General features: G+C 45.2%; 1 long non-coding RNA gene across 2 annotated transcripts in view; it reads left to right on the forward strand.

Moving 5' to 3' along the window:
• Window positions 1-21,831, forward strand: part of LOC110740988 — a 65,474-nt gene extending 43,643 nt beyond the window's left edge. Inside the window, exons 2-3 of one of the 2 annotated variants that reach the window (XR_004176723.1) lie at window positions 20,765-20,901; window positions 21,579-21,831. This is a non-coding gene — a long non-coding RNA (uncharacterized LOC110740988). Of the gene's footprint in view, window positions 1-20,764 lie in introns of both variants that reach the window. The other variant, XR_002516441.2, reaches the window with a different exon arrangement.
• The last annotated feature ends 3,173 nt before the right edge of the window (window positions 21,832-25,004 follow it).

Raw genomic sequence — 25,004 nt, forward strand, 5'->3', positions numbered from 1 at the left:
CTCAACTATGGTAACTCCTGGAGAGGAACATGGGACTATGAGTTCCTATAATAGGGTATGTTTTTTATTTTTTTGTTTTAAATTTTTATGGGTACATAGTAGGTGTATATATTGATGGGGTACATGAGATATTTTGATAATGTGTAACAATCCTATCAGGGTAAATGGGGTATCCATCGCCTCAGGCATTTATCCTTTCTTTGTGTTATGAGCATTCCAATTATACTCTGTTATTTTAAGATGTACAATAAATGATTGTTGACTGTAGTCACCTCTTGTGCTATTAAATGCTAGATTTATTCATTTTATATTACTTTATTTTTGTACTCATTAACCAGCCTCACCCCATATCCCACCCATCCATTGCCCTTTCCAGCCTCTGGTAACCATCATTCTATTGTCTGTCTCCATGAGTTCAATTGTTTTAATTTTTCACTCCCATGTATGAGTGAGAATATTTGATGTTTGTCTCTCTGTGCCTGGCTTATTTCATGTAACATAATGTCCTCCAGTTCCATCCATGTTGTTAGAAATGACAGGATCTCATTCTTTTTTATGGCTGACTAGTACTCCATTGTGCTTAGATACCACATTTTCTTTATCTGTTTGTCTGTGCTTGGATGCTTAGGTTGCTTGCAAATCTTGGCTATTGTGAATATTGCTGCAACAAGCATGGGAGTGCAGATATCTCTTTGATATACTGATTTCCTTTCTTTTCAGCATATACTTAGCAGTGAGATTGTTGGATCACCATAGTGGCTGTACTAATGTACACCAACAATGTATGAGGGTTCCCCTTTCTCCACATTCTCACCAGCATTTACTATTGCCTGTCTTTTGGATAAAAGCCACTTTAACTGGGGTGAGAGGATATCTCATTGTAGTTTTGATTTGCATTTCTCTGATGACCAATGATGTGGAGCCCGTTTTCGTATACTGTGTGCCATTTGTTTGTCTTCTTTTGAGAAATGTCTATTCAGTTTTTAGGCCCATTTTTTAATGTGATTAATAGATTTTTTTCCTGTCCAGTTGTTTCAGCTCCTTACATATTCTGGTTATTTTATCCATTGTCAGATGGAGGAGTGTGGATTTTAGAGTCAGACACAGATGGAAAGGGTTCCCTGAGGAAGTGATGTTAGGGTGAAGAATTAAGGATGATAGACGTGGAGTAAGTAGATTAGGAAGGAAGAGGGTTCTCCATTCAAAGATCCAATGGCAGGAGGGAGAAGGTGCGTGTGATGATTACTTGTATAGTCCTGATGAGGGAGGACAATGGCAATGAGAATAAATAGCCATGGAGAAGTGACAGAGAAATTTTGAAGAAAGTACCAGCTGATTGAGTATGGGGGACTTAGGAGAGGTGAAGAATCAGATGTTTCTGTGAAGTGTCAGGTCAGGATAACGAGGATGGTGCTACCATGAACTGGGGTCAAGAAGTCAGAAAGAGGGTGATTTGGTGAGAGAGAAATTGTGTTCAGGCTGAGAGATGTTGAATCTCAGGCAGTTGTGATATAAAATAGCAGAAATCTGGGTAGATGGTTGGCTTATCTGATCAAGTAAGGGATGGAGCTATGGCTTTTGGAGTAACTGTTGTAAAACTGAGGGTGGAAGCCATGAGAAGTTAGGTTTGCAAGGAAGAGAAAGCAGGATATTCAGAAAGGACTGGACTTTAGCACATGCCTATGTTTAAGGGGAAAGAGGAAGAAGGGAAGGCAAAGAAGAGGATAACGAGAATGGTCTGGGACAGAAGAAATAGGGCAGAGTTCATCTGGAAAGTCTGAGAATGAAGACATTTCAGGAGGGGGAGGTCCACAGTGCCGTGTATGGCAGCCAGGGCAGGAAGAGCTAGTCCTGAAAGAAGGCCTGTGAGGCTTGATGGCTTGGTGAAGGGTTTTTCCCAGGGTTCTACAGACAGAAAGAGGCAAAAAAGAGTAAGTTAGGGTGGAGAGGGTGGTGAGGATGTGGAAGGAGGTGATGGAAGTGACTGGATGACTTTGGCAGTGGGAGGAGGAAGCAAGTGATGAGGTGAAAGAGGAAATGGCAAGGTCATGGGAGACTGGTCAAGATTTTGACGCACAACTCTCATGGGAAGATTAAGACGATGGAGCTGGAAACTGCTGGAGAAGGAGTGAGGCTTTGTTGAGGTCAATTTCTTTAGGACTTTGGCATCTTCTTTTGGTTAAAGAGCTCCCTGTTTATTTTTAAGATGGTGACCCCAAAGGGTCATGGTTAGGAAAACTTCATCAGCTGGAGGGAAGTGTACTCAGAAGGGGTTGATTTGTGCTTGCTTTTTCTTTTCTTTTCTTTCCCCTCTCTCTCCTCCCCGCTTCCCTTTCCCCACCTTCTCCTTCCCCCACTTCCTCTCCGTTCCTGTCCCCTCCCCTCCCCTCTCCTCCCCTCCCCTCCCCTCCCCTCCCCTCCCCTTCCCTTGCTTTCAACAGTCTGTCTCTGTTGCCCAGGTTGGAGTGCAGTGGTGTGAACACAACTCACTGTAGCCTCACCTCCTAGGCCCAAGTGAACCTCCTACCTCAGCCTACCACCTACCTGGGACCACAGGCATGTGTCACCAAGCCTGGCTAACTTTTTGATTTTTTATAGAGACAGGGTCTCATTTTGTTGCCCAGGCTGGTCTCAAACTCCTGAGCTCAAGTGATCCTTCTGCCTCAGCCTCCAAGGTATTGGGATTACAGGTGTGAGCCACTGTTCTTGGACTGATTTGTTTTTTAAACCCATGCCTGGCCAAGCAATTAGTGTAAGATTGTGTCTGGAAACAACTAGTCCATATAGAATTTTGCCTCAAGATTCCCTTGTACTGAAGAAAAAAAGAACTATAAAAAGCCCTCCAAAGAACTCTCATGTGCTCCCATCAGAGTATTTACAACATTATGTTGAAATGATATGTTTACATACCCTTCTCTCTTAGCAAGGCCTCATGTTCTCCAGGGCAGGGACTGCACCTTATTGTTCTCAGATTGCCAGAACCCAGCACCAGACCTGGTGTGCCAGGGCCTCTCAGAGGTCAAGAGAGGTCACGGCCTCTTCCATTTTCAAGGACTCCGACATCGATTGAAAATGGACCCAAGGACAAAACAAGGTTATAAAAATCACAATATAATTCAAACGATAACTGGAATAAGTTAACAGTCTTACTTCACTTACATAAAAATGAAACATATTTATGCTATTCATAATTACAGGTTTATGGAAAAAACCTTATCTGCAGTGAATAGTCTTCTTTCACTTCTGCTGATCTGTGTGGCTGTGCAAAATCACACCAGGAGATGATGTTGGCACATATATCTGAGGCTGGTAGGGCTATGACATGGAGGCCAGCAGCCCTCTCACCACAGCAGCCTTTCCAATCATCCCTCCCAACCCTGCCTGGCACCCAGCTGGGCAGGGTGGCATACAAAGGGCGCTCAATATGTGCTGCTTCCTAGACTTGAACCACACTATTCATGGATATCTCCTCGGATGTCTCCTTCACAGTTTTTAGTTCTTTGCTCGAATGTTCCCTCTTTGGAATATCCTTCTCTGACTCTTCTATTTTATTTTATTTATTTGTTTTTTTGAGACAGAATCTTGCTCTGTCACCCAGGCGGGAGTGTAGTGGCATGATCTCAGCTCACTGCTACCTCCATCTGCCAGGTTCAGGCGATTTTCCTGCCTCAGCCTCCCAAGTAGCTGAGATTACAGGCTCCTGCCACCACACCTGGCTAATTTTTTTTTTTTTGGTATTTTTTTTAGTAGAGATGGGGTTTCACCATGTTGGCCAGGCTGGTCTCGAACTCCTGACCTCAGGTGATCTGCTCGCTTTGGCTTCCCAAGGTGCTGGGATTACAGGACTCTTCTATTTTAAATTGCAGTGCTTCCCATTCCCCTGTACTCTCTAACTCCATTCCCAGCTTTATTTTTCTCCACTGTACTTATGGCTACCTACATTTGCCATGCTTTGTTCATTTAATTGTTTCTTGTTTGTTGTCCCCTTCTAGAATGTGAACTCCCTGAAGACATGGAGTTTTGATCCTAGAATGAGGGCACTTGACTTGTAGTTTCCTAGGGCTGCTGTAACCAAGTATCACACCTTAAACAACAGAAGTGTGTTGTCTCCCAGTTCCGGTGGCTAGAAGTCTGAAGTCAAGGGGTTGACAGGCTTAGTTCCTTCTCAGGGCTGAGAAGGAGAATCTGTCCTAGGTTTCTCTCCTAACTCCGAGTAGCCTTAGACATACCTTGGCTTATATTTGTCATTCTTCCTGTGTCTTCACATCATCTCCCCTCTGCATGACTCTGTCCAGATTTTCCCTGTTTTATAAGGAGGTCAGTCATATTGGATTAGGGCCTGCACTAATGACTTCATATTAACTTGGTCATCTGCAAAGACCCTATTTCCAAATAAAGCCACATTCACAGGTCTTGGGGGTTAGGATCTCAATATGTTTTTGGGGGACACAATCCATAATAGTACTCAATAGATATTTGTTGAATAAACAATAAGGTCACTTCCTTAGGAAGAAAATAGACCATTTGAAGGTAGATATCATCTTGATATACCATTGATGAACATGGGACAGGCATCTGCAGAAGACAGAGAAGGGACCGATGGAGAGAGGTGGCTCCCTGGAGCTGGCGTGGCTGAGACTGCAGAGGGGAATCAAGGTAGGGACTCTCTGCAGCCAGGTTGCAGTGCAGGTGCTCTCACTCAGAAAAGCAGAGACCAGGGCAGGGCTCAGAGGAACCTGGAGGGGCCAGGGCAGCGACAGAGTTCTCTGCAAGGAGGTCCAAAGCCAGAGACAAAGGCTGGGGAGCCACATGCAGACAGAGATCAAGAAAGTAGGTTCTAGGAGAGTCTGGAACCTCCACCAGCCTTGGTGGAGCAGAGAGGGTCCACTTTTCTCTTGGGCTAGAAAGATGAGCAGCTTGGTTTAATGTCCCACCTGGGTCACAGGTGAGAATGAGAACTGAGAGCGCTGTGTGTGATCTTGGGCTACATGGTGGTAGAATTCTGGGCCATGTGACCTACTGCTTCTAGGTGTTAGCATGTTACTTTCTCTTCCCTTGGCCTCTTTTTTCTTTTGATTGAAGTTACTTTAGAGCATTCCAACTTTTTCTTGGTTGAGAAATTCCTTTTCTTTCCTTCCTTCCTTCTTTCTTTTCTTTTTTTTTTTTTTTCTGAGACAGAGTCTTATTTTCTCAGAGTCACCCAGGCTGGAGTGCAATGGCATGATCTCAGCTCACTGCAATCTCCACCTCCTGGGTTCAAGCAATTCTCCTGCCTTAGCGTCCGAGTAGCTGGGATCACAGGCACCAGCCACCACATCCAGCTAATTTTTGTATTTTTAGTAGAGATGAAGTTTCACCGTGTTGGCCAGGCTGGTCTCAAACTCCTGAACTCAGGTGGTCTGCCTGCCGTGGCCTCCCACAGTGATGGGATTAGAGGCATGAGAAATTCCTTTTCTAAGGAGAAAGGGAATTGCTGATGGTGGTGCCAACTGGGGAAGAGAGGGTGAAGGCTTCACGTGGCAAGGCAGCAGCCAGCCCAGCATGAGAGGCAAAGGAACTGGGAGCAGATATTCATAAACTCAGGAGGGGGCAGACCTGTTGGCCTGACCACCGAGCCTTTCCTAGTTGAGTCTTTAATTCACGGAATATACAGCCAGAAAAAAATAGCTCATCCTTGGCCTCCTGCTGATGTAATGTCACTGGATCAACAAAGTGGTTACACACAGGCAGTCACACAGGCACAGACTCAGAGTGTGCAGGGCAATGGAACTTTAATTCAGTATATGGAGCAAATAGAGATCACCTCCCAGCAGTGTCTAGACCCTGTGGATACAGAGGTAAGCCTGCAACTCAGGAGAGGAGCCAGGCATGTCGACTAAAGTTTGGTGTAATGGAGCAAGTGTCGAATGAAATACTGAGGTTGCCTGTATTCATTTTCCAGGATTGCTCTAACAAAAGACCAAAGTATGAGTGGCTTTGAACAGCAGAAATTGATAGATTGTTCTGGAAGCCAGTCAAAAAGGTGTCAGCAGGGCCATACTCTCTCTGAGGGGCCTCAGGGAGAATCTTTCCTTGCTCTTCTTAGCCTCTGTGTTTTCCGGCATCCGTGGTGTTCACTGGCTTGTGGCTGCATCACTCCAGTCACATGGCCATCTTCTCTCTGTGTGTTTTCACATGGTCTTCCCTCAGTGTGTATCTGTCCCTGTGTCCATGTATCCCCATTTTATAAAGATACTGGTCCTATTGGACTAAGACCCACCCTAATGACATCATTTTAACTTGATTACCTCTGCAAAGACCCTGTTTCCTTCCTTCCTTCCCTCCCTCCCTCCTTTCTTCCTTCCTTGCTTCCTTTCTCTTTCTTTCTTTCTTTCTCTTTCTTTCTTTCTTTCTTTCTTTCTTTCTTTCTTTCTTTCTTTCTTTCTTTCTTTCTTTCTTTCTTCCTCCTTCCTTTCTTTCTTTCTTTTCTTTTCTTTCCTTCCTTCCTCCTTCCTTCCTTCCTTCCTTCCTTCCTTCCTTCCTTCCATTCCTTCCTTCCTCCTTCCTCCTTCCTCCCTTCCTCCTTCCTCCTTCCTCCTCCCTCCCCCATCTCTATTTCCTTCTTTTCTTTTCTTTGTTTCTTTTGAGATGGAGTCTCACTCTGCCACCCAGGCTGGAATGCAGTGGCACAATTTTGGCTCACTGCAACCTCCGCCTCCCAGGTTCAAGCAATTCTCCTGCCTCAGCCTCCTGAGTAGCTGGGATTGCAGGAGCCTGACACCAACCATGCCCGACTAATTTTTGTATTTTTAGTAGAGACAGGGTTTCACCATGTTGGCCAGGCTGGTCTCAAACTCCTGACCTCAGGTAATCTGCCCACCTCGGGCTCCCAAAGTGTTGGGATTACAGGTGTAAGCCACTGTGCCCGGCTCACTTTTTTTTTTTTTTAAGTTTATAACTTTATTTGATGTATTTGATGATCAGCAGTTAGTTCTCATCCACATTGACTGTAGATTTCTGAAAGTCGTAACAGCTACATAGGTAACCAAAGTGTAGAGCTTATTTGGTGAATCTTTATCCCATTATGTTTTCTGGACAGCCACACACAGATACGGCATGGGATATTCCTTATTCCTTTGGCTCAGGCAGCTTTGTTGAGACGGGTATCAATGTGCACATCTGGAGTTGCCATCTGCTTCCTGGCAAATTTCTGGATCTCCTTGAGTGCCTGAGGGGCACGCCTCTTGAAGCTGACTCCATGGATGCACTTGTGAATGTCGATGGTGTATTCTTGGGTCACCACCTCATTGATGGCAAAACGGCCCTTTTTCTTCTTGTCACCCTTCTTTGCAGAGCCATTCTGCCGGGTCCAAGTTGGAAAGGAAGAGCACCGATCTTATTTTCAAATAAGGTCACATCTGAGTATTGGGGATTAGGATTTCAGCATGTCTTTTTGGGGGGACCCAAGTCAACCCATAACATTGCCCAGTGAGGAAGTGACTCCTCAAGGTGTTTGTATGTAATGGGCAGAGTGTTGGGGGAGGCTTACCAGGAAAATGAAGTGGAAGAAAAGGCATTCCAGGCAGGCAGAACAGCGCAGACAAGAAGACATGAAGATGAAGATTCAGGACAAGAAGAAACTGACACCTTTTGGGATCTTACTGTGTTGCCAGCACCATGTTAGATACCACATAAAAACCACCATCAAACTCTCCCCACATTGCCATTACTCCCCCACTTCACAGGTGAAAACTGATATGTGGAGATAGGAAGTGACTGGCCAAAGGTCAGCTCACAGTGTGGCACCATAGTGGAGACAAGAAGCCATACCAAGCACCCTATGTCCAGTGCCTTCTCTAAAAATACGGCATAAAGCTGAAGAGACTCAGGTCTCTTCTCAGCTGAAGAGTGTTAGGAGTAGGGCTTTCTCTTAGGGGTCCCAGATATCATTCCATGTAGATGGGTGCCTACTCCGCTATGGAATGCTCCTGGTCAGGCATTGGAGAAAGGCCTTAGGTTGACCTCTGAGTCCCCCACGACACCTGCTGACCTGCTGGAGGTTTACGAATCCAAGCAACAGCCATGGTGACCAGGCTGAGTGATTATACCACATCGGAGAACTTGGCTTACTCTGTGTCTTCGGGCATGGTCAGCTCTGCTCCTAATGAGAACAGTAGCTGTCAATTTCCTGAATGTCCATGGCCTTAAGGAAAACATGAAGCAGCCAGGAGGTTCTGACTCCCCTGCTTCTGTGCCTTTGCCCAGGTGTTCATCCGCATCTGCTACCTTCAAGCCCTAATAAACACTTGGTGAAATGGACAATCTAAGCTCCCCCAAGATGCAGTGGGAAAAGCTCTGCCTTTGGAGGTGGAATACTGTATTTGAACTTGGGGCTTCCCATTTACTGTCTGATCTTGGCTGTGTCTGTTTTGACTCTCAGTTTCCTCATCTAGACATTGGCATAATAATACCTAACTCACAGGCTTGCAGTGGGTATTGAATAACAGCACAGATGCATTTTGTTAACATTAAAGTGCTGTGTGTATGCAAGTTATTAATCATAGTTGATACATTTAGAACTCTTCATAGAGGTAAATCAGACAATCTTTCCCTGTAATTCTTTCTCTCCCAAATAGAACCCCCTAAAATAAGGGTCTACAAACTGTGGCTCATGGGCCAAAGCCATCTTGCTGCTCATTTCTGTACAGCCTATGCACTAAGAAACACTTTTACATTTTAGTAAAACGTTTAGTAAAATACTTTTACACTAAATGGTTGAAAAACATCAAAAGAATGATATTTTGTGACATGAGAATTATATAAAATTCAAATTCCCATGTCCATAAATAAAGCTTCTTCAGAATGTAGCCATGCTCATTTATTTATGCCTACGGCTGCTTGCAGACAACAACAGCAGAGCTGAGTAGCTGCAACAGAGACCAGACAGCCCGCAAAGGACAAAATATTTACCATCTGGTCTTTTACATAAAATGGTGCCTGACTCCTGATCTAGAATAACAAAACCAGGCGAATAAAAATGCTGAGTTAAGCTTGGATCTTTAAGCATTAAAACTGGCTATGTCCACAGTCCTCAAATCTTTGGGTCTTTGAGGAGTTCATACCGACCTGTCTTCCAGGAGTGTTAGAGCATTGGCCTGAGTTGCTCATGGCTTAGGCAAGGTTGACAGAACCCCCAGCAGAGTGCTTGTGCTGGCAGCCTGTGGCCTCTCTCACTACTGAGGGACCAAGGAAGGCCTGTCCCCTTAGCAGAGCTGCAGCTGTCCTGAGTCCAGAGCCACACAAATCCCACCCTGCCTGCAGCCGTTTAGCCATTGAAGTTCCCTGTGTGTCAAATGGCAGAGTGCTTTGCCTAGTGACAGGTCTCCCATGTAGATGTAATCACCTTTTTATATCCAGGGAGCTTTTTTGAATGCCTGTCTCCACTCAGCGCTTTCCCTGATGATTGAAAAGAGCTCAACCGTCAAATGGCATTATCTCCTCTGAATGGCCTCAGTTTATCACCTGGACAAGCCCAGAAACTTCAACCCTGAGCTTCTCTTTGTTGTAGCAACAGGTGCTCAGGAAGGGGGTGGGGTGGGCAAGGGGGAGGATGCGTCTAAGAGCAGGAAGGCTGGGAAATGCTCTTTGGGGGAGATCTTTAGAAACTGAATCAGCTTTGCTGCTCTGGGACAGGCTGCAACAGAATTTGTGCAGGACTCAAGGGTAGCAGGTGATGCAATGATCTTTCAAGCTTCTGAGAAAAATGCCCTATGACTGACCTGAGTGTTCCTTAAAAAGAAAGAGGGTACCAAAGAGTTTCCCGAAAAAGTTCTAAGGGAAAAAAATTTCAAGAGTTACTTTTCCACATTTTTTAGTTGTGTATAAAAATATTCTCATGGCTTGAGCCAGTTTAGTGACTACATTTTCTACTTAGTCTTCTCTGACAAGGGTCTAAGATGGCTCCATCATTCCCAAGTGCCAATTTTTTATAGATGCATTAAAATGTTTAGTCAGCCAGGTGCAGTGGGTTGCACTTATAATTCCAGCATTTTGGGGGGCTGAGGCAGGAGGATCACTTGAGCCCGGAAGCTTAAGACCAGCCTGGGCAACACAGGGAGGGTCCCAGCTCTACCAAAAAAAAAAAAAAAAAAAAAAAAAGAGAAATTAGCTAGGTATGGTAGCATGCATCTGTAGTCCCAGCTACTTGGGAGGTTGAGGTAGGAGGATCCCTTGGGCCTAGGAGTTCAAGGATATAGTGAGCTGTGATTACACTATTGCACTCTAGCCTGGGTGACAGAGTAAGACTCTGTCTCAAAAAAAAAAAAAAAGGTTTAATCCAACTATAAAGGTTGGTACTGGGGAGTCTGGAACTAAAATTCAGAGGAAGCAGTATTATAGGGTGGGAGTTGGGAACTTTATCTGGAAAGAGCTAGATAGTAAATCTTACAGGCTTTACCAGCCATGTGGTCTTAGCTGCAACTATTCAACTCTGCTGTGGTAGCACAGAAGCAGCTACAGATACTATGTAAATGAATGACCCGTACTGTGATCCAAGAAAACTGTATTTACAAAAACAGGTGGTGGGCTGGATTTGGCCTGCGGGCCACGTTTTGCCAACCCCTGGTGTGTAGAGCGTTAGCCTGCTTAGTACTCTCTGCTTTTCCCTACCAGATGCTAAAGCACAGACAATGTGCCAGTTTATGGCAAGAAGTTCCCTAAAGGCCCTAAGCTGAAGTTATGAGTAAGTGAAACCGAGCAGAAGAGGGACAGGATCTTCAGTGTGAAGGTGATATGGTGGTTGGCAGTAGAAAGAAGATTGTGGACCAGGCATGGGGTGTCCTTAGCAGCAGAGCATCTGAATATGGATGCTAAGGTGGCACAGGAGGTAGGAGCAAGACATCTGGTTCTTTGTGCTGCCCAGGGCTCTAAGCAACCTCAGGTGCCACCTCTACTATGATTCCTGCTCTTTTTAGTCATCCCTGGAATCTTCTGGGATTTATGTCTCCTTTATGCCATCTACATTCTTGTAAACTCCCAATCTTGGCTCTCTTGCAAAACCCATTAGAGCTCACCTTTAGTAATCCTGCCTCAACAGTACCTTTCCTTGGCATTCAGAATAAATTAACCCTCCTGTATGCTTTCCTAGTGCTGCTATACACCTCTACCGGGTATAAATTGCATAATATCGCACGTTACAGTTATGGCTTCCTCATTGCTAGATTGCAAACTTTTTGTGGGTGTGTTTTCCTCATCTTTACATTTTCAGCGGCTAGCTGGGGAAAAATGCCAAGAAAGAAAGAGAGACAAATAGACAAAGAAGAGAAAGAAAAAGAAAAAAAAAAAAGAAAAAGTAAAAGAAAAAGAAAAGAAAAAAATAAATGCAAGGTTGAGTTAATTCAAAATTACCCAATCTAGTGCTATTTTGAGTGGCTTTCTAATTGCTTTATTTATCATGTCTTCTCTCTCAGTGACTTATACTGTTTTTGAGAGAGAAAGGCAGAGTTGTAGTAGCCAGGATTATACTAGTCACAAATGGCAGAATTTCCATATCCAGCCTAGGTTAGAAGGGGGATTTGTTGGTTCCTGTAACTGAACTAAGGGAGGGCAGAGTACAACTGGCCTCAGGGTCAACAGGGAACAGGGAAAAGACAAACGGAGAGGACTCACCGTCCCCCATCTTGGTTTCTGCCCATGTACTAGTCTTGTTCACTCTGACTCTCTTTTGGAACCAAGGGTGCCAGCAATGGCCAGGTTTCATGGCCTGCCATTTTTACCCTGAAGAGGAGCTGCCTTTCCCCGCTACCCCTGAGGTCTAACTTAAAAACTCTTAGGGAACATTGGCTTTCCATGGGTCCTGTGCCCTACCCGAGATCAGGGAGGCCTGTTTTCACAACTGGAAGCTTCTAGTAGAATACAGCTGGCATGGGGTGGAAGGAAGACATCGCAGAGGAAGGGGGATGCATTTCTTAGAAGCAGAAGAACATATGACAGGCAGACAGAGTAAGAGACATGCATTCAGTGTCTTCCTTCCTTGAATAGCACTTTCTCAGTGGTTGACCCTAAGCTGGGCGGAAACACACGTGAACGATGAGAGCCATTTTCCTTTTAAAGTGCTGCCTCTCATCCCTCATGTAAATTTAACTCCAGTTTGGGGGCTGCCAATAATTTTTTCCAGGGTAGATATATCCTCTTACCCTGATGGATTAAGAACCCACCTTTTTGGCCGGTCATGGTGGCTCACACCAGTAATCCCAGCTGTTTGGGAGGCTGAGGTGGGCAGATCATGAGGTCAAGAGATGGAGAACACCCTGGCCAGCATGGCGAAACCCTGTCTCTATTAAAAATACAAAAATTAGCTGGGCATGGTGGCGTCCACCTGTAGTCTCAGCTACTTGGGAGGCTGAGGCAGGAAAATTGCTTGAACCCGGGAGGTGGAGGTTGCAGTGAGCTGAGATCATGCCACTGCACTCTGGTCTGGGTGACAGAGGGAGACTGTCTTAAAAAAAAAAAAAAAAAAAAAAAAAAACAACCCCACCTTTTTAACAGACTTTATAGGCTAGAAATCCCACCCTCAACGTTGATCTTCCTTTCTACAGCCTGTAGGCATTGAAAAAAAGAGGCCCAGCCATCTATTATCCATTCCACACTCATTTGTCCAGCATTTATAAAAAATTAACAAACTATTTTTTACAGCAATTTTAGATTCACAGCAAAATTGAGTGGAAAGTACAGAGATCCCGTCCAGCACATATTTTTCATGAACTATTGTGCAACCAGCTTTTATTGACATTATTGTTTTTCCTTTACTCAAAAACTCTGTGAAGTAGGGATGCGTTTTTATCTGCACATTTCAAATAGGGAAACTGAGGCCTAGAAAGGTAAAGGGGCTTGCCCAAGACCTCACAGCTTTTGAGGAACCAATCTGGGGGTGTTACTGTGCATTTTTCTGGGCACTTTCAAAGAGCAGAAGTTTCCAAAGCAGGAAGGGCTGGCTCTTCAATGGTAGAATTCTCCTTTCATAGTAGATGTTGAGAAAAGTAGTGTAACTATTGATAAGTTTTGAAAACCCTGAACTCAGCAAACAGACCACATTCCATCTGCCCATATCCATCCTAGTCATCAACTTTGGGTCCCCATTGTGCCCCTGTAAGGGAGTCTAGCAGCTTCTGATAAGGGATGGGCATCTTCTGTGTGACTCCCTTCCCACCACTGATGTTGACCTACTGGCCCCTGAATACCCATTTCATTAGTACCAAATGGAAAAGCCCCTGGAGTGGAGGGTGCCTAGGATGACGGGGAGGGTAGTTGATGGGGCTCCCCAGATAGCCCTGGTTTGTCTCTACCAAGACTACTTCTCATGCCTGAAGGAGTCTCCTGACTCAACCCATGAGGTCTGTGGGGCTACAATTCCAGTTTCTTCTTTCTTTGGCTTCAGTACTTTCCAGCTCCAGTCTCTTGAGGTTAGGGTGTATGTGACAGGGAGAGGAGACTGGGGGCAAGGGGTGGGGAGTTGAGTGGAGTGGGTGGTTGGTAATATTTTCCAGTTCTTTCTAAAGTGTCTGCCTTCCGTTAATGGAGACGGAAGTGAGCCAGCCAGCTGACTGCCCCGACTGCAAGACTGGTTACTGCTTACATCATCTGAGCAGCCAGACTGGGGACAGGGGTGTGGGGGAGGTGGAGGAGAAGCTGAGCAGGGATTAATCCAGCCCTGAATGAATTAATAGACAAAGGCATTGGAGATCAGGTAACCTTTTTCCCAAGCTCATGCCTTGGGGACGTGGAGAAGAGCCAGACCGTTCCATTAGTGCATGCATGGCGTGCTTTGTGGGTGTTCCGCCCTTTATCAACATTTCAGTTCCATTCCATTGCACCCTATGCCTCTCCAGTCTGTGAGCTTTGGTTGAGAATCAGGAATGTCCCAAGAATATATTAGTGGAGGAATGATATATCTAAGATTAACCACCCTCTTGGCATTCCCTTTTAGAGGGGCCAGCAACCTGCATCAGTTAGCTTTTGCATGTTGAGCTACCCCTGGAGTTAGCGATGTGTGACAACATTCCTTCATCACTGCTGTGGAGTCTCCAAACCAGCAGGGCAGTCCTGCTGAATCAGATTGGGCTCTGTGGCTCTTGACTGCACTCGCTTAAGAGTTTGTAGGCTGGCTGATGGGCCAGGCTGGTCAGTGATAGCCTGGATGACTGGAGTCTTTCTCTGCATACTCTCTCATTCTCTCCCAGGCAGACTTGGGCTTGTTCACGTGGCAGAGGCAGGGTTCCAGGGAGGCAAGGGGCAGCTTGCAAAGCCTCTAGAAGACAGGCTTAGAATACATGTAACATGTTCTGTTGGCCCCAGCAAGTTACAAGGCCAAATCCAGCAGTGGGGAAGAGCTCCAGCTCTTGATGGGAGTAGGGGAAAAGAATTGCAAACATTTCTGCAATCTGCTTTAGACACATGCACCCTCACTCTGCACAGAAGACTGATAGTCCTCTTTGATTTCTTTTATCACACATGCCTATGGCAGGATGGAGGAAGAGTAGTTATGTCTGACAGGGGTGAGTGGGATGGGACAGAATTAGAAGAAAACTTCACAGAGCAGGCAGCCTTAAAGGACAAATAGTATTTCAACAGGAGCAGAAACACACGCCTCTTTCTCTTCCTTTTCTATTATTTTCCTCTTGCCAAAAACCCACATTGGGCCCAGCTACCACTTAATCTAGAGATTGCATCAGCGATGCTGTGGTGGCTCCCATTCAAGTATAAACCAGGTCAGGCCCTGCTTAGCCTCTGAGATTAGGTGCATTCAGGGTGATATGGCTGTAGACAGTGACCCTATGTTGTAGAATCTGCTTTCTGCATCTGGAGGCAAGATGAGCTCTAGCCAGAGCTTCCAGGGGTTAGAAAAAGGGAGGTTCCCTGACTCACATTTTTGCCGAATTATAATGCTTCTTTCCTATCTCTCATCTCTTCTTGAACTCCTCCCCTACTGCTCTTTTTCTGTGCTTGCTAATGGGTATAGATCTATGGATGGCAGCAAGGAAAAAGAAAAGTAAAAATTGTTGTCATTCCATTGCCAATGGAAAAAAAGATCAATTTATTTCTCTTATTCTGTGGCGGGGTCATGCAGATACCCCACACATTAGTATGTGAATTCCTTGTTAAGTGCTTAGCGCAGTTTTAGGAGCAGAGTATGTGGATCAATAGAAAGCATGAGGGAAACAGAAGTGATGGTAATTGTTGTAATTATTGTACTTAATGAGTCATTGGAAATGGAAACATTATTTGAGCAGACTTCTACTGCCTTAGCAGAACTTGCTGATTTACTAGTATACTTTACTAGTAAGATCGTTAAAAAAAATTCAAAATTTAAAATTGTTTTTTCTATGATCCAGCACTTTCACTATTAGGTATTTATCCAAAGGAAATCAGTACATCAAAGGAATACCTACATCCCAAGGTTTATTGCAGCACTATTCAAAATAGCCAAGATATGAAATCAACCTGTGTCCATCAACAAATGAATGGATAAAGAAAATGTGAGACATGGCTGGGAGCAGTGGCTCACGCCTGTAATCCCAGCACTTTGGGAGGCCGAGGCAGGTGGATCACGAGGTCAGGAGGTCAACACCATCCTGGCTAACATGGTGAAACCCTGTCTCTGCAAAAAATACAAAAAAAAAAAAAAAAAAAACCAGCCAAGGTGTGGTGGTGAAGCCACAGTCCCAGCTACTGACAGGCCTAAGACAATAAGTGTGAACCAAGAGGAGCCAGAGCTGCAGTGAGAGCTGAGATCAAGCCCTGCACCTCTGGCCTGGGTGACAGTGTGAGACTCCATCTCAAAAAAAAAAAAAAAAAAAAAGAGAAGAAAAGAAAATGTGAGATGTGTGTGTGTGTGTGTGTGTGTGTGTGTATATATATATATATATATATATATATGTATGTGTATGATATCTATATATAAAGTTGGTGCAAAAGTAATTGCGATTTTTGCCATTCAAAGTAATGTAACACACACACACGTAGAATACTATTCAGCCATAAAAATGAAATTTCCTCATTTGCAGCAAAATGGCTGGAATTGGGGGTCATTATGTTAACTGAAATAAGCTAGATACAGGAAGACAAATATTACATGTTCTCATGTGTATGTGGGAGCTAAAAGCTGGATCTCATGGAGGTAGGGAGTAGAATACTAGTTACCAGAGTTTGGGAAGGGTGGGGAGTTGCGGGAGGAGAGGGTGGTTAATGGGTACAAACATACAGCTAGAAGAATATGTTGTAGTGCTCGACAGCACAGTAGAGTGACCACAGTTAGCAATAATATGTTGTATAATTCAAAATAGCTAGATGAGAAGATCTGAAATGTTTCCAACATCAAAGAAATGTAAATGTTTGAGGTAATGAATGTCCTACATACCCTGATTTGATCATTACATATTATTATGCATGTATCAACATATCACATGTGCTCTACGCATATGTAGGTTGTTATGTATCAATAACAAAAATTTAGGGCCAGGCATGGTAGCTCACGCCTGTAATCCCAGCACTTTGGAAGGCCGAGGTGGGTGGATCACCTGAGGTCAGGAGCTCAAGACCAGCCTGGCCAACATGGCGAAACCTCGTCTCTACTAGAAACACAAAAATCAGTCTTCCTAAAAAATTAGCAGGCATGGCGGCACATGCCTGTAATCCCAGCTACTTGGGAGGCTTAGGCAGGAGAATCACTTGAACCCGGGAGGCGGAGGTTGCAGTGAGCCAAGATCGTGCCATTGCACTCCAGCCTGGGCAACAAGAGTGAAACTTGGTCTCAAAAAAAAAAAAAAAAAAAAGAAAAAATTAAACAAGCAACTTTCTGTTTTAGCACATGCATGAGGAACTCTCTTCCCTAGGGGAAAAAGAGTCCCACGAGGAAACCTAGTGTGGGTCTGGGATTGGTCCTCCTCCCTGTGAAATCTACCCTTGGAGAAATCCTCTGTCCACATCTCCACCTGCGGGAGGATGCCCTAACCTTGCCCTCACCCTAGCAGCTGTTGGAGAAGATGAGGGAAATGTGGAGAGTGCAGACTGTTTTCTTATGCTCCCCAGTCTCTGTGGCCAGGAGTACTTTCCTTTTGCAAAGAAAGGGGTGGTGCCCCATTAAACCTGGTTTGTCTTTTCTCTGTCTCTGCCCTGTCTTTGAAGGTCCTAGGGGCCTTGTGCATTTCTTGCATGCCAATCATGGAGTAGGCTGGGACCTGGGGTTTTGGATAGGGGTTCTGTTTTGTTCATTCCCAGTCTGGAAGATATGGCCAAGAGTGGAGGTTCTAGATGGGAGCTGAGGTGGTGCTAGCCACCTCCACCCTTCTGTAATCCTCAGACCTGCTTCCCCTCTGTCCTTCCTGACAGAACCAGTGTCTAAATCTGAATTTGTTTGGTTGCAGAGAACAGAAACATAATTCCAATTAGTGTAGACAAATGAGACATTTCTTCCAGAGATACGAAGGGCACTGAGATGCCTCACAGAAATAGGGGAAGAGCTGCAGCAATTACTGTTTGCTCATCTCTGCTTATCTGTGCTTCTCTGACTGCTAGTTAATTTTGAGTACTTCCCAGAGGCTTTCGTCTCCTAGGAGGCACATAACCACCAGCTGTCCCTGCTTAGCAACTTCTGCAGAAAGAGAGTGCCTTTTCCCCTTACGGTATTCTTTGCTGCAACTCAGGGAAAGATTCTCAGTTTCCCTACTTGGGCTACATGTCACTGCTGCCTAAATACAGACCACTAGGCTTTGTTCGTCCTTAGTCCTATGCCCACTCCTCCAAGTAGCAGACGAAAGAGGATGGGAATGTTTGCCGAACAGACAACACCCAAAAAGTACTCTAGCAGACCTAAGACCTAAGCACCCCCTTTTCTCTACTATCACCAGAGCCCATCAGCATAGTTGGTGTCTACTCTTCCTTCGTATGACTGATGGATATGAGCCAATCATTGCTGTTCCTCTTCTCATTTACAGTGATTGGTTTAGGTACAAGCATGTGGTGTGATCCTGGCCAATATGATGTAAGGAGACACCAACTAGAAGAGTTCTCAGTCCTTAAGAAGCTTGATCTCTTTTGCTGGCCACTATCCAGTCTGTAAGGGACGCCTGGAACTGCTGGACCCAGCCTGCAGCTGTAAGGACCTGGTTAAGGTCAAGGTTGACATGCTGAGAATGGCAGAGTGGAGCCATGTCCTTGAGGATCTGGTTGAGCCATTGAGTTAATCAACCCTGGAGCCACCATCTCCAGGGCATTTTTTTTTTTTAATATGAGAGAGTAAATTTTTCATATATTTTAAGCCAGTGGTTTTCCAAGTCTGGTCCCTGGACCAGAAACGCCAATCAGCATCCCCTGGGAACGTGTTAGAAACGCAAATTCTTGAGTCTTACCCAGAACTACTGAATCAAAATCTCTGGGAGTGGGGCCCAGCTGTTTGCCTTTTAACAAGCCCTTCAGGTGCATGCTAAAGTTTGAGACCCACCGTTCAAGTCATTGGAGTCAGGATTAGAGGAGGATTTGGTTCTGTTTATTTGCTGCTGAAATATTCTAAGTGGAATAGTCTTAACAGAAAGGGTCTGGAAAGAATGTAGCATCATTCTAATTCTACCCCTTCATTTCATACTCGTGACTGAGTTTAGGAAGGAACTGCATGTAATGTTTGCTATGATGCTGCTCCTGAGGGCTGGGCCCCTTCTTTCTTGAAGTTCTTCTTCTCATTTTTATCATTATCATCAATAAATCTTTACTTTCTGCATAGAGTGCATAGGGTGAGTCCCACAGATGCTTTATCTGATGCCTTTGACCTCAAGATGCCTGTACCAGTCAGGAAACAAACTGGGTGATTAGAAGTGAGCTTAATGAAAGTAATGAAATGTTCACGGGCCGGGTGCAATGGCTCACACCTGTAATCTCAGCACTTTGGGAGGCCAAGGTGGATGGATCATGAGGTCAGAAGATTGAGACCAGCCTGGCCAACACTGTGAAACCCCGTCTCTACTAAAAATACAAAAAAATTTAGCTGGGCCTGGTGGCCATCCCTGGAACCTGTGAATGTGACCTTATTCGGAAAAGGGGTCTTTGCGGATCTCGTTAAGTTAAGGATCTTGAGATCAGGAGATTACTCTGGTTTATCCAAGTGGGCCCTAAATCTAATGACAAATGTCTTTTTAGATGAAAGAGAGGGATTTTAGACAGAAGAGAAGACACAGAGAAGAGGAGGAGGCAATGTGACTACAGAGACAGAGATTTGTGTGATGAGGCCACAAGTCAAGGAATGCTGACAGCCACCAGAAGCTGGGAGAGGCAGAGAACAGATCCCGTTGACCCCAGAGCCTCCAGAGGGAGCGTGACCCTGCCAACACCTTGATTCCAGACTTCTGTCCTCCTGGAACTATGAGAGAACACATTGCTGTTGTTTTTAACCCACCAAGTTTGCAGTAGTTCCTTATAGCAGCCACAGGAAACTAATACAGTAGCTCCAAAGAGAGGAGCTGGGAGCTGTAAGAAGCCCAGACAACCTGGAACAATGCTGCAAGGAGAGAATGAGGGAATAAATTCCCAGCTTCCCCTTTCTTCACGCTCTCTGACTTCCAGATAGTGCCTCCCACTGGCCAAATCCAAATGAAAACTGTAGGGCAAGGGACTCCCCTTAATAGGGCCCCTAGGGGTTGGTCTCCTGAGGCTCAGCAGGATGGAGAAGGTTGGACTTGGAGGGGCAGGTGGAGCTGTCTGGCATGCACCCCATTGTCGGAAAAGCACAACTAAACTGTAAGCATTGAACAGCCATGGAAGGATGAGGTGCAGACATTTCCATGAGATATATGTGGCAGGAATTAGTGCTTTGTGTAGTTGAGAGGAAAATAAATTGTCTGAAAAAGCTGGTGGGAGAAGTAGAAATTTAAGTAATGTTTGAGTGGTGGGAGAAAGATGGTTGGATGATCCAGGGATGAGAAAGTGATTCCTCATATATATATCTGTGCTTGGAAGATAGCTAGAGATGATGGTGGCATAAGAGTATTAGATATGTGTGAACAGCATATGCTTATCATGATGGGGAAATCAGGTGGGAAAAGGGAGGAACTGGGGAACACTAACCTAATGAAGAACTATGACATTTTTTTCAAATTTCTGGCCTTGTGGCAATCAACAGTAGGGTCACTGCTGCCCCATGGAGAGCCCTAACTATCCTTTCTACTGACAGGCAAAGACAGCCCCATAAAATCTAGCCTCGAAGTCTAGGAGTACCGCTTCCCAGAAAGGTAGTGATGAGTGTTGAGGTCAGTCCTATGTCCTTTGAATAAGAAGACACAGGGCTCAGAGGATAGAAGTTGGGCTGGATGAATTAGAGGGACCTGTGGTCATCATTCCAGAAGCAAGTTGCTAGGCAGGGTCTGGAGGTGTTGGACTCAAATCCATCACAGCCACTGTCCTATGTGATCCTAGGCAACAAAGTGTTTTGTTTTTCCTGTGTCTCTCAGGAAAGTGGCCACAATGAGATACTTTCTATCTATCTTGAAGAGACTTTGTTTGATTAAAAACAAATAATGGTAAATAAACCAAGGGAAATAAATAACAATCACTAATTTATTAAATTGTCAAAAATCATCGAATTACAAAGCCGAGAAGAGAAAAGAAAAGGCTAGGGAGGTGGAAGATACAGAAAAAATGTCAGTGTGGGCTAAGAAGAGACAAAAGCATTCACATTTATTAGAAGAGATAACCTTGCCCCCTCTTTCACCTCTGCTCAGGAAATTTTGCTTCTCTTTGCCAGATAATCTAAGAGGGAGGACCAGCATCTCCATGGCACCTCACTCTGATTTGCAAGGATTCGACCAGAGAAATTGTTCTCAAGAGTGTGAATTATGTGGCAGCTTCTATTTTATGGTACCTCGCTATCCACTTTGTAAGGTACGAGTAACAACAACAACAGCAAGCAAACCAAATTACCAAAGCACATAAAAAATGTGTTCAGTCAGTTACAAAATGCTCCTCAGCCAGAGAAGTGGGCATCTGACTCCTGGAGAGGCCCTTCAGCCTGTGGAGTGTTCTTGTGTGTTGCAGGTTTCACAGTGAGCAGAGGCTGTCTCTGAAATGGGCAGAGAACCAGTGGGTTGTAGTAGTTTGCATATGGGGAGAAAGGGAGAAAGGGAGAAAGAGAGAGAGAGAGAGAGAAGGAGAGAGAGAGAGAGCGAGAGACAGACTGTGTGTGTGTGTGTGTGTGTTTGGCTGAATGTCATCTGTGTGTCTGCACACAACATCGTGCCAATGATGTTGGACATGCTTCTATGTGTGAGATGGGGTCCTGGCCTTGGCAACAAGGGGTGTACGTGTGGATGTGAGTGACAGCAGACTCAGAGTCCAGGCCCAGGGCCTCTGGGGACTGTCACCTGCAGGACTCATCATAGAGGAGACCAGGTGCTTGGAGTGTCCCCAAAGCAATACAGAGTGCATGGCCATGAGTTTGAAAAATACTCCTGTGAGAGATATAAATAAAGCCTCTAAGCCCAAAGCCAGAGTTTTCAAAAGCCAGCCTTACACACAAGATAATTTATAGCTGCTGCTGTCCCTTCCCATGCATGACTCAGCTCTCCTAGCCCAAGTAGGCCCAGCCTGCTCCAGTAACCTTTGCTGAAAGGGAAGAGCTGAAGCAAACTCCAAGAAGCCCAATGATCCAACCACCCAGCTCCCGGACTAACTCCTGCCGAGCTCCCTTCCTCTGTTCCCTTTGGGCAAACTCCAGCCATGACATGGATGAACAGATCCTGGAACCTGAGAAACCGGAGACTTGGGTATTCCCAGCTGGCTGGTCCTTGGAAGTCTATTAAACTGGTTCCCGTATACCTTCAGGATCTTGGTGGATTCTGCTACCCATACAATGGGCATTGGCTCAAACACCCTTCCCACCACTCCCCAGCCTGCCTCCTAGGCATTGGGAGGCAGCAAAATCAGAACAAAGACCTGCCTGAAGCTAGAGAGTTTTTCTCAGTCTCAGAGACTCATGAGTCCAACAGGAAGAATAAAAATGACAGCACTTTTACCTTTTATTTAAAAGACAGTATATACCCATGTCAAGTGTCAAAAATATGGCTAAAAAGAGGGATAAATAGTGACATGCTTAAACATTGTGGTGAATTTGTTGGGGGGAGGCAGCCAGCAAGGAACAGGGTTAGTTTTTTCAATTTTCTCTCTATATTTCCCCCTTCCCACCCCTCTTCTTTCATTATATTTTTAGCAGACTCTTTGGCCAACCATATCCAAAGAGACAGATGCAAGTACAGAGAGTGCACACCGAAACCAAAGGGTGTTTCTTTCTCTTCTTTTTTTCTTAAAAACTTTCCAGGAGTGTAGAAAGGACTGGAAGTGCTTGAAGGTCTTTTTAGCCACATGCCTTACTCCAACTTGGATCTGGAACATTTTTATACCAAGACCCATATGCCTGATTGTCCAAGTATAGGGGAAAAAATATCATTCAGGGCTTTTAAAAAAATAGTTTAGTTTTTGATTAAACTGCTAAACAGCCTTGAATCAAATATATATTTTTTTCTGCTCTAGCAGATGAATTTGTGCAACTGGCCTAATTTTAACACAGGTCCAGCACATAATAGGTATGTAATAATTGTTGAATAGATGAATAATTCTTTAACCCTGTAATGAAGTGTCCTCATTCAACATGCATTTATTAAGCCACTCTTGGTGTGTGTGTGTGCTTCTACAAGTGTGTATCCTCAAAGGCCTCTTCTTGCAATAACATTCTATAATTCTGTGACCTATATTCTGGGTAAGTCATATGCTGATTCTTTGATTAATCTGGGGGAAGGAAGTTTCAAGTTAGCCAAGTTAAAACACACATACACGCTACACTCCAAACCTGCACAAACCTACTTCTTAAATGATAGAAAGCAGAGGACCTTGGTAGCTGCATAGCTAAAACCACAGAATTTCTGCCTGGTTTGGCCTGGCCTTGTTGGAAATGCACAGAGCCTCCTCTAGATCCCATAGCTCAGTCTTTTGATGTTCTTCTTTTGTTCCTTGCCTCCTCTTCTTTCTGATCTTTCCATTCAGAGGTGGTCTTCCACATTCTCAGTTTCTGAAAGCCCCCTGTTCTCCTAGTCACCCCTGTCTTTTCACATCTTAAAAATAGAAAAGGCTGTGTATTATTCATATGTGTGGGTTGATCTGCACATGTGGATGAATTTGATTTGGAGATCCTTGCATTTTATCAGAAGGTAACAGACTAGCAGAGAGGTGAAGAGACTCCCAAGGTTATACAGCTATTGAATAGCGGCAATCTAGCCCATTGTTCTGATCTGAAATTGATCTATAATTCTCAAGTGAGAGCTACAGATACAATTCCACAAGCCTGCCAGTTAGGAGCCTTGAGGTGGCCTTGAGGCTGAGTCAAGTCAATCTTTCTGCCCTTTTGATAGCTGATCACTCCTCTTGGATCTATACTATTTGCTTCAGCTTCCAGTGATTTCTTCTACTCTATTTGGGATATTTGCGCTGTATTAGGAATTTATAGACCCGGATGGGTCCCCCAGATGTCATCTGCTTTCTGAAGTTCTCAGTCACCAGGCAGAATTCCAGCCCCAGCAATCCTTGGTTCTGAAGGATATACGGTGGTGGCCCTTCAGTAGGAAAATCAGTTTGAATTTCTGTTTTTTCCTCCGGAATGAGAGTGGCCCCTTCTGTTGGGTTTGCAACATTTACTCTGGAAGCCCCCACTGCACACTTACCCTAATCATCTGCAGATCTTGGCTGAGCATTTAGAGATTCAGAATACCATTTCGGGTACAGCAAGGGTCTCCTAGAGCCAAAAAGATACAAACTTTCAAACCCACTGGTTAGGGTTGGAAGGAAGACAAATACATAGAAGATTTTGTTGCTCCAATGAAACGGATCTCTGTGTCGGCACAGTGATGACAGGGAGTGGTGTTTGGTCTCAAACAGCATGTTTCTGACACGATTGACTTGGAAGATGGGCGGCTCATGTGCATTGCAGCCCATGCCAAGGTCACGGGGACTGGCACACATGACCACTGCCGGGAAGGAAGATCTCTATTCTCTGGAGAAAATTCAGATGAGTGGGGGAGGAGGGGACGAGGTGGCATGCAGAGAGAGGGGCCATCCCACTTTGCAAATCCCTCCTCCAGCTTTGTCACCGCTCCCCACCCCTCAAGTTAGAAGCACCAGCAGCATGGGCCAGATCAGGGCCAGCTGATGCTGTGGCCTGTTTATACCCTGTAACCAGAGCCTGTTCTCAAAGAGGCTGCCTGACAGCTGCGGGGGTAAGGGGATGGACCGACACTTGCAGAGATTGAGTGACCCGTGCTGGTGTCCATCTCAGGGGCAGCTTAGCCTGACAATCGTCTCAAGCCAGGGGATGGCAGTGGGAAGAGGTGGAGCAGACTACCAGTTACTGCTCATGGTGGCGGGACCTCAGAGCCTGCTACTGAACTTGTGTGCTCCCTCCAGCCCCTAGCCTGCCAATGGGATTGCTTTCTTCAGGGTCAAGGCAGGTGAGAGAGGAGTTCTGCATGTTTCATTGGTTTATTTTCCCCACTCTTTATCTTTGTCATTACAGAAAACAAAAAACACACGATGAGGCTCTGGGTCAGCCAGGATTCTAGATTCTGCTGCCAGACACATCTTTCAGGGTAGAGTGCTTGTCTCCTCATCCCCACCCCAAGCCTGTCCTCAAAGGTCAGCCTTTCTTTCTTCCCCTCAGCTCTGGAAGGCAGTAGCAGGGACCTTCCTCTACTCAGCCCAGCCCGGACTCCCAGCCAGGAGGCTGGGGCAGTGAACCCCACCGCTAGGGTCTGGTGAGGCTGAAAATTCTTCAAGCCAGGCCATCTCACAGGCCTTTCTACAGCTGTATCCTGACCCCCTATCCCTCTGCAATTCCATATCCTAATCCCTCTGGGTCAGGCTCCCTCCACCTTCATCTTTCTTTTGTGTCTTTTATAAGTTGGTCCTGTAGCAGCTGCTCCAGCCCAGCCCCCAGTCGTGGG

This window comes from Papio anubis, chromosome 10 (genome assembly GCF_008728515.1).
Source record: "Papio anubis isolate 15944 chromosome 10, Panubis1.0, whole genome shotgun sequence".
NCBI classification, from domain to species: domain Eukaryota; kingdom Metazoa; phylum Chordata; class Mammalia; order Primates; family Cercopithecidae; genus Papio; species Papio anubis.